This window comes from Xenopus tropicalis, chromosome 1, assembly GCF_000004195.4.
Source record: "Xenopus tropicalis strain Nigerian chromosome 1, UCB_Xtro_10.0, whole genome shotgun sequence".
Lineage (NCBI taxonomy): Eukaryota > Metazoa > Chordata > Amphibia > Anura > Pipidae > Xenopus > Xenopus tropicalis.
Window position 1 is genome coordinate 153,744,605 of NC_030677.2, and position 13,439 is coordinate 153,758,043.

The window sequence follows — 13,439 nt, forward strand, 5'->3', positions numbered from 1 at the left end:
AGTGAATGGGTTAACAAAAAACTGAGCTGGAAGCTAATAAATAAATACACCCATCAAGGAACGCTGCCAGTTTGCCAACACAAGCATGTTTTGCTTTCAGTGCGTGAATGACCTGGAGCGGAGGAAATGCTTTTCCAGGAATTTCTGACACTCGTTACCATTCACGCTATGTAAGCTGGCATCTGCCCATGTAACCCAAGATCCCAGGCAGAGAGCACTGACAATGGATGCTGTACTCTACAACCAGCTGCCTAATCGGCGCCTGTGGGGCCCACTGTCACCATTTAATACTATATATTATAATAAATATTCTGTACTTATATATAATATACATATACACAGGTATGGGATCCCTTATCCAGGAAACCAGTTATCCAGAAAGCTCCGAATTATGGAAGGCCCCTCTCCCATAGACTTCATTTTAATCAAATAATTCAGAATTTTAAAGCTGATTTTCTTTTTCTCTGTAGTAATAAAACAGTACCTTGTAATTGATCCCAACTAAGATATAATTAATCCTTATTGGATGCAAAACAATCCTATTGGGTTTAATGTTTTATTGATTTTTTTTTAATGGACAAGTTATGGAGACCCAAATTACTGAAAGACCCCTTATCCGAAATACCCTTGGTCCCGAGCATTCTGGATAACAGGTCCTATATCTGTACTACAATATGCACGCTATTTCTTTGTTGCTTTTTTTTTTTTGTATATGATTATGAATGATGTATACACCCATCTATGGTATAGTTATTTAAAATATGTTGCTAATGTGTGTGTGTATATATACATATATATATATACATATATATATACATATATATATACATATATATATATACATATATATATACATATATATATACACACAATATATGTGCAGTCATTCAAGGTGGCATTACACTAGCAAATTCTCTATGGCATCGCTGTAAAAAAATTTTCATGCAGTGGTCCCCTTAGTTGACATACTATATTACTAGATAAAACTATGAGTGAGTCAGTAGACCCACCTTTTTTGGTGCCACCACGATTATACTTGGGCTTAGTGCAGTGCTATTACGAGATAAACTGATGTTTTCAAACACAATAGCCTATAGATAGCCATGAAAATACTTTGGGGGGGGGACACATCAGGTCCATGGGCCTAAAGTTATAAAGCACCACTGTATATCTGTCTAGTCAAAAAGTTATATCCAGCACAAGTAGCCATACAATTGCACCAACAACCGTTTCATTTATTTGGGTCAGCATCCAGGACAATCAGAACTTCAAATAAAGAGGAGCTGTCTCATCTTCACTCTCATCTGCTGATGGTATTATCAAACATGGCTGATAACATCTACACATTATATTGCATATTACTGATTGATTAAATGCTTCTTATTGTGATCAAAAAGCCTGGGTGAACACATGTATTGAACATGCTTTTTCATGCCTCTGTGGATGGCAGACATGTCCATATTATGTGTGACATAAAGCACCAATATTCCAAGGATGGGATAAGGTAAAGAAGATATGAAGAATCAGAAGTTCTTCTAGATAAAAAATTCAAAAGACCTTGATTATTTAGAGATTTAAAAGCAAGAAGGTCCCCATTCCTCACCTGGAATGCAGTCAGGAACCATGGTAGAAAATGTTCAAACTGCAACAAGAAATCTGTGAATTTTATACAATTGCCTTTTTTGGAAAAAAAAAAACTGACAAGAACTAAATTTATAGAAGACATTTTTAAAAAGCTGCTAGAGAACCACTGGACAGAGTAAATCATAGACACCCCTACAGTGGTGAGTAAAGGTGTCTACAAAAAAGCAAACACTGTCTTATTCTGGATACGTTCAAAATTTGTCAATTAATTTACAGTGTGATCCTGCTCTCTGCTCCCATACCGGAACCAATCCATAAACCAGGCCCCTTGGGTACCTACAAAATAGATATGTAAAGGCGGCTGTACACACTTAGCCGAGTGTTTCCGCTGCCTGATGCATTTTAGGAGGAAGAAAAAGCCCCTGAGTAATGAACAAGCTTTCAGCTAGATGGAGAATAGCTCATGATCTGTATTACAGGATGGCAAGAAGGGTCAGAAACAAACATGCTGATGCATTATTTAAAGTGGACTTTAGTCTAATCAGGGCAGAATCAACTTACAGAGCAAAGGAAAGGTGCTTCTACTGTATTTGGCATTTTTATAGGACTAGAAGAGTCTGCTGTTTACCAGGCTCAAAGATTCTCAAATTATTGCTTGAGCATTTTGGCACCAAGGTGCTCCTGTTGCAGCTCCATGGGCAATCACTAGGGCGCTTTACACTGAGTACTCAGACATGCTTGAGGCTATTAACCACTGCTGTTAGGGTGAAGACACATGGAGCTACTAGAAGCACCAACAAAAATAGGCAATGCTAATCATTTAATAATAACGGTCTCTACATGTGTTTAAGCAGAGGCAATCCTCAGTATTGTCTTTGGCAGGGTATTTTCTAGCATTTAGTAGCCTTGACAAGTAGCTCTGTGTGTCTTCACCCTAAGAGACTGAATGTGATGGTACAAATTCTCTCACATAATGGCAAATACCAATGTAATGGTTACACAATTTACAATACTTGTCTTTACCTTCCTCGCTGCTGCCTCGTGTAGTGCATGTGCAATAGAGCAAAATTGGGACAACCTGAAGATCACCTGAAAATCAACATTTTTGCCCTACTAAGCATGTGCAAAACCCACCCATTTTCCCAAAGTATCTTTTATTTTTTTAAATCAGAGCTGTCCAACTTCAAGACCGCGGGACGGATGTGGCCCTTCAAAACGACATCATTTTAATTTAACCCAGCACTGGAACATGCTATATGAGAAATTATCGGTCCACTACACATAAAAAACTGGACAGCACTGTTTTAAATACAAGTTTTAAAAAAAAAAATAATGTAGCAGTGCATTGCCAATCCTGAGAGCTTATCTTCCTGCCCACCTGGCTGGTACTCCTGCAGACCACCTGACACCAAAGTAGTAAATTCAGGAATAAGGTGCTACTTCCTCTCCATTTTAGTGAACTCTCTTTGATATTTGTGGCTAGCATGATTCAACCAACTGGCTCAATGACATGCAAATGAAGCTGGAAAGAAAAGGCATGGGCAATAGCAATTCATTGCTAAAGTTCATTCTTCAGTTTTCTGCATGAACGCACTGGAAGGAGGTTCGCGATGATTTGCAAAAATGTATGTATGAACATGAACTTCCAAAAGGTAAATATCTACTTTAAATATTGAAAAAAAAATTATATATGAGAGAAGAAAAAAAGAAAGAAAGAAAGAAAGAAAGATAGAAAGCAAGCGCACAGTTACCTGGACAGAAAGAGGACAGGTTAGGAAATGAAAATTATATAAATAAGACAAGAGAAAAGGGGAGCACGAAGAGTAATATGTCCTGTTGGTTTGACTGGGAATAGTTCCAGGAGCAGTCACACCTCACACTTACTGCAGAACAGGTAGAGCAGCCAGGCCTTTTATCTGTGCTGTGTCTGCATTTATCTTGGAAAAGGATCAAACCTCTGCTTTATTGCTATGACTTATTACTAAGTGGAGTCTTTTCAGGAATTGCTCACAACAACAATTAACCCTTTTTACCACTGCAAGAAACAAGGCTAACTGATACAGACCAATAAAAGGTTATGTATAGGGAATACATTAATAGAAATATTAGCAGAATACAGCAAGACAAATCATACATTTGTCTGGTCATACATGGTACTTTCCACACAGAAATGTCCATTAAAATGTGAATGTGTGTAATATACATATATAAAGAAGTGGGCTTTGAATTGCAAATGTTAGCATGTATGACCTTTCATTAAGCATAACAGTGTTCAGCATCACTGAATACTGTTTATTTCCAATGAGATGATCACCTTATTATGAAGAGACCTCATTTTTAATTGTGACTCAGTATACTGCTGCAGTGAATCTCCGTCCAATAATGGGATGCCAGTACCTGTCCAACTGCCTTGTAGTAAATGTCATGCAAAGCCTCAAGGATATCTGTGCAGCAAAACTTAGGGCAATGTCGCACTTTGATGCCCATGTAAGTGCAGGAAAAGTTGATGTACCGTACTAGCCACTCAGGCTTCCGAAAATACCCTTTAATTGAGAAGAATGGGGATCGCCACAAGAAAATGACTTCTACCATGGGTGATAAAGCACTACATGTTCTTACTTAACATAGTCAGCTGGCTTCTATAGGCCCTACTAGATGCCTGGGATAATAATGTGATCTGCACAACAGGGGTGGCACATAACACTTTACCAACCCCCTTCCCCCAAACAATCATTTCCCAACCAAAACAATGCCAGAGGTGGGGATTATGAAGATGGGTAGAGCATAATTATCATTGCCCTGGACAATTTCATTGAAAACCCTGTCTGACCTGCAATACTGCCAGCATCAAGCCATGCCATTGGGCTAACAAGCTTCTGTTTTATTCACTCAACCAGCATTTTCAGTCTTGTCTAAGTAGTCACTGCCTTACTGGCTGGATGGCCACAAGCACCTTACCAAATCCACTGGCCTCTCATTTATAAGCTCATTAGAAAAAGCCAAAATAAGCCATACATGACAGTCTCTGACAGAGATACTTCCTGGGTTTTCTGATAACCTGTATGGAGATGATATGAATAGAAACCAGCATACACATGTGGGTATTGAGCACAATTCTGCTAAAAAATCTGAGGATACAGTAAACTGGGTGCAACACAAATGGAGGTCTATGGGCATAATAAGTAAGGCTGTGATTAGCTATGGAGAAAACATGTAAAAACAAATTCAGTTATACCTCTACTGATGCTAAAGCAAACAAATTCAGAAATAAAGCTCACACAATTTTCATTTGGATAGGAAAAAATAAAAATATGAAGGTAAACCATGCCCATTACTTAAGCACTGCAAGAACCCATGTAAAGGTATAATGTTAATTTTCTCTGCTAAATGCCTTTCCATAGCAGTATGAACACTAATTTGCATGAAAAGACAGGTGGTCCAATAACTATGATGCCCCTGCACTTTAGGCTTGGGCAGCTGTTCAAGCAAGGTAGCTGGAGGGAGCAAAATTACCCTGTACTACAGCACGAGCCCATCAGAAGGTTCTGGTTAGCAAAAACCCTCACAATGCAGCAATGGTGTAAAATAATGCTGCCCAGTGGTCCAGTAACTGAACATGCCATATGTTTTGGACTACAGGTGTGGGACCTGTTATCTCAGGACCTGGGGTTTTCTGTATAAAGGGCCTTTCAATAATTTGTATCTACTGAAAAACCTTTAAAACATTAAATAACCCCAATAGGATTGTTTTGCCTCCTATAAGGACTAATTATATCATAGCTGGGATCAAGTACAAAGTCCTGTTTTATTATTACAGAGAAAAAGGAAATTTAAAAAAAATGTGAATTATTTTCTTATAATAGAATCTATGGGAGATGGCCTTCCTGTAATTAGGAACGGTTTCTGGATAACACATCCCATACTAGTATATCTAAGTAGTATCATATAAATATATTTATATGACCAATGTACCTCCAGGCTGCCAAATACTGTTGGAAACAATACAGTCACTGAAGCTTCATACACAGGATTAATAATTTTGATTACAAGATGTCTGTTCAGTATACACGTTTTTGCAAATATTGCAAAACGTTGGCAAATATACAGGTATATATTGTACAGATATACAGATATATGTTATATATAAATATTTACCTGTAAAAATAAGGAAAAATGCATGCATTTGAACATGAAATACATAATAAATATAAATAAAAAGGCTCTCCAACTTCAAGGACCAAAAGTAAATTTTCAGTTATGAATATTTAAAAATTACACATTAACAGGGAAAAAGCAAGTCATATGGGCAATTTTTACTGCACAACTGATGCAGCAAGGGTTTACCTCTGAATAATAAGGCCAGTTTGTGCTGACCCACTGGGGTCAAACTGATTTAAATAATTAAACCTGAAACTGTCAGCCATCCCCTGTAAATAATAGCCCTAAAGCCATCAGGATCAGTTGCTAGAGAAAAGCTGGCCACTTGCAGGGGCTGCAATTTATCTCAGTTTTCTCTTGTCCTTTGTCCTGTGAGGCATAAGGAAATGTGCCATCTGATGAGGTCTTCCCCCAAAACACACTGCAAAGCTCTGGCTAACAGAACAATACTGGGTGGCTGGGGGGGGGGGGGGAATAATAAAACCAGCCAACTGTGCTTTAGTTAGCAACATAATATGTATATGTCATGTTAATATACACTCATTTACATATTGAAATACATCTATAGCTGTAAGTTTACCTGTAGTTATCTGGTCATTCTCCTATTGATGAAAACCAATTCAGTTGTGTTGTTGGGCAATTTGGGTTTCCTTGTATGTGCACAAACTGCCCACTGGACAGGCCACTCATTTAACCTAAGATAAATCTTGTACGTGTATACAGCGAGTGCTTTCTCCTTGGAGCTAACAAATACATTTTAAAGCCTACGCCACTGGGAAATTAAGCCTAAAAATGAATATGGCTAGAAATGCTGTATGTACTTTAAACTGAACTTACTGTACCAGCCCTGAGGTTCAGCAGCAGCCCTATAATAGTAATGATAAGACAGGAGTGGATTCATTATTCCTTTGACCCTGGCACCTCTCATGACCCACCAAGCCTGTAAATCCACCACTGGATCCATGCCTTTCAATTTTCCAACAGCAGCTCCCAATCTTTGACCTTATTCAGCTAGATTTTGAGAGTCTGTGGCACTGCACATGCTCAGTATGCACTAAACAGCTGTTGAGATGTCAAGCTTATGGGTCATCAGCAATCTGATTCTACAGGGCAAATTTGTAAATGAATTAGAATCAGAATTACTACTAGGCCTTGTTTTGTGACTCTTAGGGCTGTGGCAGATGGGGAGACTAGTCGCCTGCGACAAATCTCCCTTTTTGCGGGCAACTAATCTCCCCGAAATACCATCCCCCCCGGTGAGTATGTAAATCGCCGGTGGGATGGCATATGTGGCATTGAGAGGAAACTTCAGTGATTTCATGGAAATTGCTGCACCGCGTACATGCTCACCGGTGGGATGGTATTCCGGGGAGATTTGTCGCGGGCGACTAGTCTCCCCCTCTGCCACAGCCCTTAGGGATCAATTCACAGTGTATCGTGTATTGTGACATAAGCTCAGGTGACCGATAAAGGACAAGAAGGCACAGATCTTCACTGATATAGGGCTGTGGTCAACTTGGGTTTATACAGAAGGCCAAAAGAAAGAGGGGGAAAAAAAACAGGAAAAAAATTTTCACCACTGCTTAAGGACGATTGCTCAAAAATACCAAAAACAAGACTAAAAGTGAACACCAGTGGTTTTTTTCATGCAAATAAAATACAGCACTAGGGAAAAATGCCAACATCGTCAATAAACCCTAAGTTCAGACACGCATCTGCCTTGTAGCAGAGCTAGAGGGCACAGAGTATGACAACTACCTGCATGTTACATTCCAGGTGCATGGCTTAGCCAGTCATGTCCCAATCTATCACATTAAGCCAGAATTTGCACTGCAAGTTGTTTTAACTTGAGACCCGAAGCTTGCCATGTATGAAGGATTGCAATTTACACCCCTATTCAGACTGCTTTGTACTCAAGAATTTATAGGGCCTAACAATGCAAGTGATTCAAAAAGTCAGAGCGAGGACCACATCAATGAGCCTCAAGAACTGAAATAACCCTGCTGTCGTAAAGACTTTAGTCTTACTTTAAGTTTGCCAATGATTTGACATATCAGTCAAGTTGAACAAATAAATGGCCACCTACCAACCAATTTGGTCAATCAAACTCTGACACAACTGTAAACTACAGCCTAGATAAAACCAAAATATTGAGCCAATGAGCTGACCTGGAAATGCATAGGTGCACACTTCTATGGGGACAATAACTGACTGATCAGCATATTTTGGCAAACCACATACATGGCCAAACTGTATGCCACAGGGCCCTACTGGTCAGATTTCCCAGAAATAGCGTGTGTTGTTAACTTTAGAAAGAAGTGACCAACCGATGCTACTGGAAAAAATCCAGCTAGGCTGGTAAGTCTCAGCTGGCAGTCACTCATATTTATTGCCAACTGAGCTTATCAGCCACATCTGGTTAACCTTTCTTTGTGATTATTCATAATTATGGATCAAAGCCATTAGGCTGATGCCACACCAGGCGTAGGGCTGATTTTTTCGGCAAGTGGAAAAACGCTTGCCGAAAATTCAGCCCTACGCCTGCTACTTGTGCCTGCACCCGAGCGTATTCCATGGTGTGGCATCAGCCTTAGTTAAGATATATTCTGAACAGTATTTATGGTCTGCTCACTTACATCTGTACAGTACTCACAAAAAGACATGCACCAGGATCCAAAAAAAAAAAAAAAAAGAAATCTTCACTCCATGTCAGTGTGGGTCTCCATAATAACCTTTAATAGAGTGAATATTCTACATCTTTTCATAACTGACAACAGTAGTAAAAATTACAATTAAACTAGTACTTCAGGACACCGACCCCCAAACTTAACCTGGGTACTATGTTAAAAATGTTAAGCAACTCTGGCCAAGATCCTATTAAAAGTAGTATAAAAAAGAAACTTAAAAGGAAAAACATTAATTTAAAAGTACATTGTACCATTTTCCCCAAAAGCATGAATGGGGCTGTATCTCTCTATTTAAAAATAGCAAGCAATAAAACAAGTGCAGTGCAATCTAATTCAGCTCCAATGGCAAATAGCTCCAATGTTAAAGGAGAAGGAAAGGCTAAGTCACTCAGGGGTGCCAAAATGTTAGGTACCCCCAAGTGACTAAAATCGCCTACCTTTTCCCCCGGGCTGGTGCCCCTGTTCGGAGAGAACTAGTCCAGTGCTTCCTCCTTCCTCGCGCGCATGCACAGTAAGAGTGAAAAAGCCGAACTTTAACAGAGAAGTCGGCATTTTACTCTACTGCGCATGCGCCTGTCGTGGGGTCCCGGCAAAACGAAGCAGGAAGCGCTCGCTCACAGGTACCCCCCAGGCTGGTGCGGTTTTCTACTAACAGGGGCACCAGCCCGGGGTACAAGGTAAGCGATTAAAGTCAGTTGGGGGTGCCTAACATTTTGGCACCCCCAAGTGACTTAGCCTTTCCTTGTCATTTAAGCAATCTGGGTTCCTGCCCAAAAAAAAAAATTACAAAAACAAAACATTTCTATGAAACTAAAATACCAAAACCACCAGTGGCTTATGGTAATGACTTTATTGGCATCTGCCTCTCACTGTGCACACTGGCCATTTTAGGTACAATGTCAATTTATCCAAATCATATTTTATGTGAAGTTCAATCAGACAGTTGCAGAAAGAGGCAAAAAAGGTGTTCAGAAGATATCCAACACTAAACAACAGATAAAGTTCTGGATAGCCACGCATGCCTAAATTTGATCTAGCACTTGGTCAGACTTTGTCCATATTGACCAGCTGTCCAGAAGTGTATTCCACCTCAAAGGGAAGGTTTAAACAATCCAGTAAAAATCACACAAAATTATTACCACACTGAACCCCATCTCATAACATGGATAGGGGATTTAAGTAGAATTAAGAGGTCCATTCAACCTCTGACCTATGGTGCAACCACTTAAATACCCAACATATATAGCATATGGCCATCTTTAAAACCTTTCAGCAGCCTTAACAGCTGTTCTTTTAAGGAAAAAAAAACACTGGCCAGGGCAAGAAGAATAACTTAGCTATTAGATATTAAATCTTGTTAATTTACCAAATCAAATCTACACCTGGGCAGTAATGCATTGTAATTTTAATGTTTTACCTTCAGCTCAACAAAGCTAATCACCGATTGGTTGTTATGGGTTACTGCCCATGTGCAAATTTACCCAGTGTTGGTAAATGAGCCTAACTAGACTTAAACAGTGCCCTGCAGTGTCCCCCATTACCATCTGCTGACTGCATTGTGTGGCAACATTGGAGCATTGTTTCCTTAAGCGACACTGCTGGACTCAGAAATGCTATACATGTGTACACATCTGTACACTGTAATGCAGCCAGGCCCTGAAAAGTCTTCCTCTGATAGCAATGAAACATGGAAGTTCTCACCTTTTACCTAGCAGAGGGGACCAAGTCTTTCAATCACCAAAACGGCAATGTCACAAAAACGCATATCATTATAGAGAATCCAGCTGTTTGCAACAATATTGATCAGTGCCATCAAGCTTTGAATCTCTAGTGTAAACGGTTCCATAGACAGTAATGAAACCTATTCACTTTTATGTCTAAAAACCAATATGAATAAATCTTGTTGCAAGAGGCTCCTAGGGATCACCCACATGAATGCACTGATGTCAAGATTATTAAGATTTTTTTTAAAAGATCTTTTTAAAATCTGTCATACAAGAATTGTCTAACATTTTATAACTGCCTACAGAGATGACACTGCAGTACAACCCATGCTTATGCATAGGGCAAGATAAGAAAAGGAAAAAAATAGAGCATCATACTTCCTCTCCCTTACAGGGCAATAAATATTGATCTCCAGCGTAAAAAAAAAAAAAAAACGTTGCAAATCCACAAAATAAAAGCAACAGATAACAAACAGAAGTAAAAATGTGGCACTTGCTTATTTTACTGTGTATCTAAGAAGGTTCAGCACAAACACGCCCCATGCACCCTCCCATACCCAACTGCTAAAACAGAATATGCCTGTAGCAGATATTCTTATTTACCTTAATACCATAGCAGAGCAGGTTCCCATCCCTATAACACACACATGCGTGAGAAGCATGAAGATCACATACGTAGTGAGCCAACGTTCTAACAAGTTAACCCTTTCTAGGCTTCACAGAGCTCCAAGTTAGTGCCACAGCGTGGGGCAAACACTGATTACAGTTCTTATATTAATTACGGTAGGTAGATTACCTTGTATGTGCCAGAAGGGAGTAGATAAAATTATAAATCTAGACAACTGACGTGTATTAACAGCTAGTAAGCAAGCCAATACTCTTTCTAATTATAAAAAGGGAATTATGTGTTATTTAGTAACTGGGTGTTTAATATTTTATTTGCAAGCCTAAAACAAATGCACTAAAAAAAAGTTGCATTTATAAGTGGATTAAAAAAAACAAACAAAAAAACTTTTTGGAGTGTAAGCTCTACAGGGCATAGAAATACTTACTCCAGTGCTGTGCCACTTAAGCTTTTTTTCTGTGCATATTTATTTTTGTGTGTGCCCTTGTTTGTAATAACTGCTTTAATGTATTGCATATATTCAGATGTACAAAAGAAAAGGCTGTGTTAAAAATGCCTTCCCACTGTGTCTCATACCACATGGCACTTATATATATATATATATATATATATATATATACATACATATATGTATTTATTGTATTTATTTATTATATCACTCTTCCTCCCTGTGTGTAATTTTGTATTCTGTAAGACTGTACAGCGCTGCGTACCCTTGTGGCGCTTTATAAATAAAGTTATACATACATACATACATACATACATACATACATAATGTGGCTCCTCTAATAAGAAGGCTTGACTGTACAGTTTATAGAAAAAAAAAAGCATTTGCACCACATACTCCCATTGCCTTCAGTGTCTCCTTACAGAATGTATGAGGGGCACATACAGTAATGGCAACAAAACAGTATATACCAAGCTGTCAAGCAACAAAGGGGTTAAAATTGGGGTGGGCAACTGCCACTATGCTTGGGGGTAAATATATTCCTTGAGGATTAAAGACATCCCCTCCCCCTGAGCCACCCACTTAGTGCCAGTGGTGAGGCGAGGGGGGGGGAGAGAAGGGGGCCAGCTGGCAGCAGCAGCAGCAAAGTGATTAGGATAAGATCAGCTCCACACCCACCCTACACACCTACTGTCCACACAATATACCAACCTCCCCCTCCTCCGAATTGCATGAGAAATACTTCACCAATAACACTACCCCCCCCCCCCATACACTCAAACCCGTGTCCATGTGCCCACTCAAACTCCCCCATGCCTACTCCCGCACCCCAGCGCGCACACACACACAAAAAGAAAAAAACTCATTGAACGTTGCCTCTCCCCATGCACACATGGATGTTCCCATACAGCCCCGGGCACGCACAAAAGCAAACACTCCCATTCCGTGCATCTGTAGGGTGCGGGCAGAGTACATTCACCCCATGGGCAAAAGCGGAGACCCTATAGCCGCATCCCTTTCGTGTGCACCCCCACCCCCCTGAAGCCTTGGTACTGGCCGGGGAACCTGCGCCACACACGTGTCACCGCCAACTCGTCCCGCTGGTGCCGGGCAATGTACCCCACTCACTGTAACCCCACGGCTCCCCTTTTCCACTCACAGCCCCACTAATAGCCAGCAACTAAACAAAAGTGTCCGCCGCCCTGCTCGACATAACCAAAGCCCAAACCCTCCGTTCCAATAAGCACCCTGCCCACTGCCCCCCATTTACCTTACTGCATGTGAGGGGCTCTGTCAGCGCTACCCGAGCTCCTCATCTCACAACCGCCCGGCCGCCATCTTCCAGCGTGACGTGGGGACTCACCCCTGACCTGCAATATGAATAGGAGCCAGGGAGTGAGGGGGAGAGAGAGGGAGGGTGGAGTGTACGAGAGGGAGGGACACGGAAGGCACAGGGGAGCGGAGCATACGGGAGGGAAGAGGTAGCGAGATTGTTGGCATGGAGGAGAGAACAGCACACCAGATAGGAGGGCACGGGAGTAAGAAGGGAGAGAGGGCGGGCGGGCACGCAAGAGGAGGGCACAGGGGGCGGGGCAAGCACAGGAGTAAGAAGAGGGCACGGGTGGGGGAGGAAAGACCTAGGGCAAGAGGGTAAAATAATAGGTGTAATAAGAACAGGCAAGGCAACGCACAAGGGAAAGGTGGGGGTGCGAAGGCACGGGATAAGAGGGCGACTCTGCAAAACACTTATGCCATACATATACACACATATATATGATACATCTAAACAGAAATAAAGGGGATACCTCTTACTGGGCATCAGAAGTCCCTATATATATATTTTTTTAATTTATTTTAAACTATTTGCAACATTGTTAATAAACTGTTTTTATCTGGTTATTATTTTGCTTATTATGCTGTATGGTGGGGTTGATTTCTGCAATGGAAAATACAATTAAAAGGGTCATTTGTGTAAGCATCCAAATTCTCTTAAGACTATATATAATGTATGTGTGCATGCACATAACATTCACTCCAGGAAGCATGGTCCCTTGGGTCATTCAGCTGTAATGCATCATTCCTCATCACCCAGTATTACATTCGGTCATACAAATGCTTTTTTTTTTTTTTACATGCAGCAGCTGAGGCCCCTTCAGACTACCATTTGCATATGGGGTATATACATTTTGTGACTAATAGTAGGGTGGGGGCAG

At 40.6% G+C, this 13,439-nt stretch overlaps 1 protein-coding gene across 1 annotated transcript in view; it reads right to left on the reverse strand.

Moving 5' to 3' along the window:
• hic2 (hypermethylated in cancer 2) overlaps positions 1-12,772 on the reverse strand; it is a 31,448-nt gene extending 18,676 nt beyond the window's left edge. Inside the window, exon 1 of the mRNA XM_002931886.5 lies at positions 12,497-12,772. The gene's annotated coding sequence lies outside the window, so the exon portion shown is untranslated. The remainder of the gene's footprint in view (positions 1-12,496) is intronic.
• Positions 12,773-13,439: the final 667 nt, after the last annotated feature.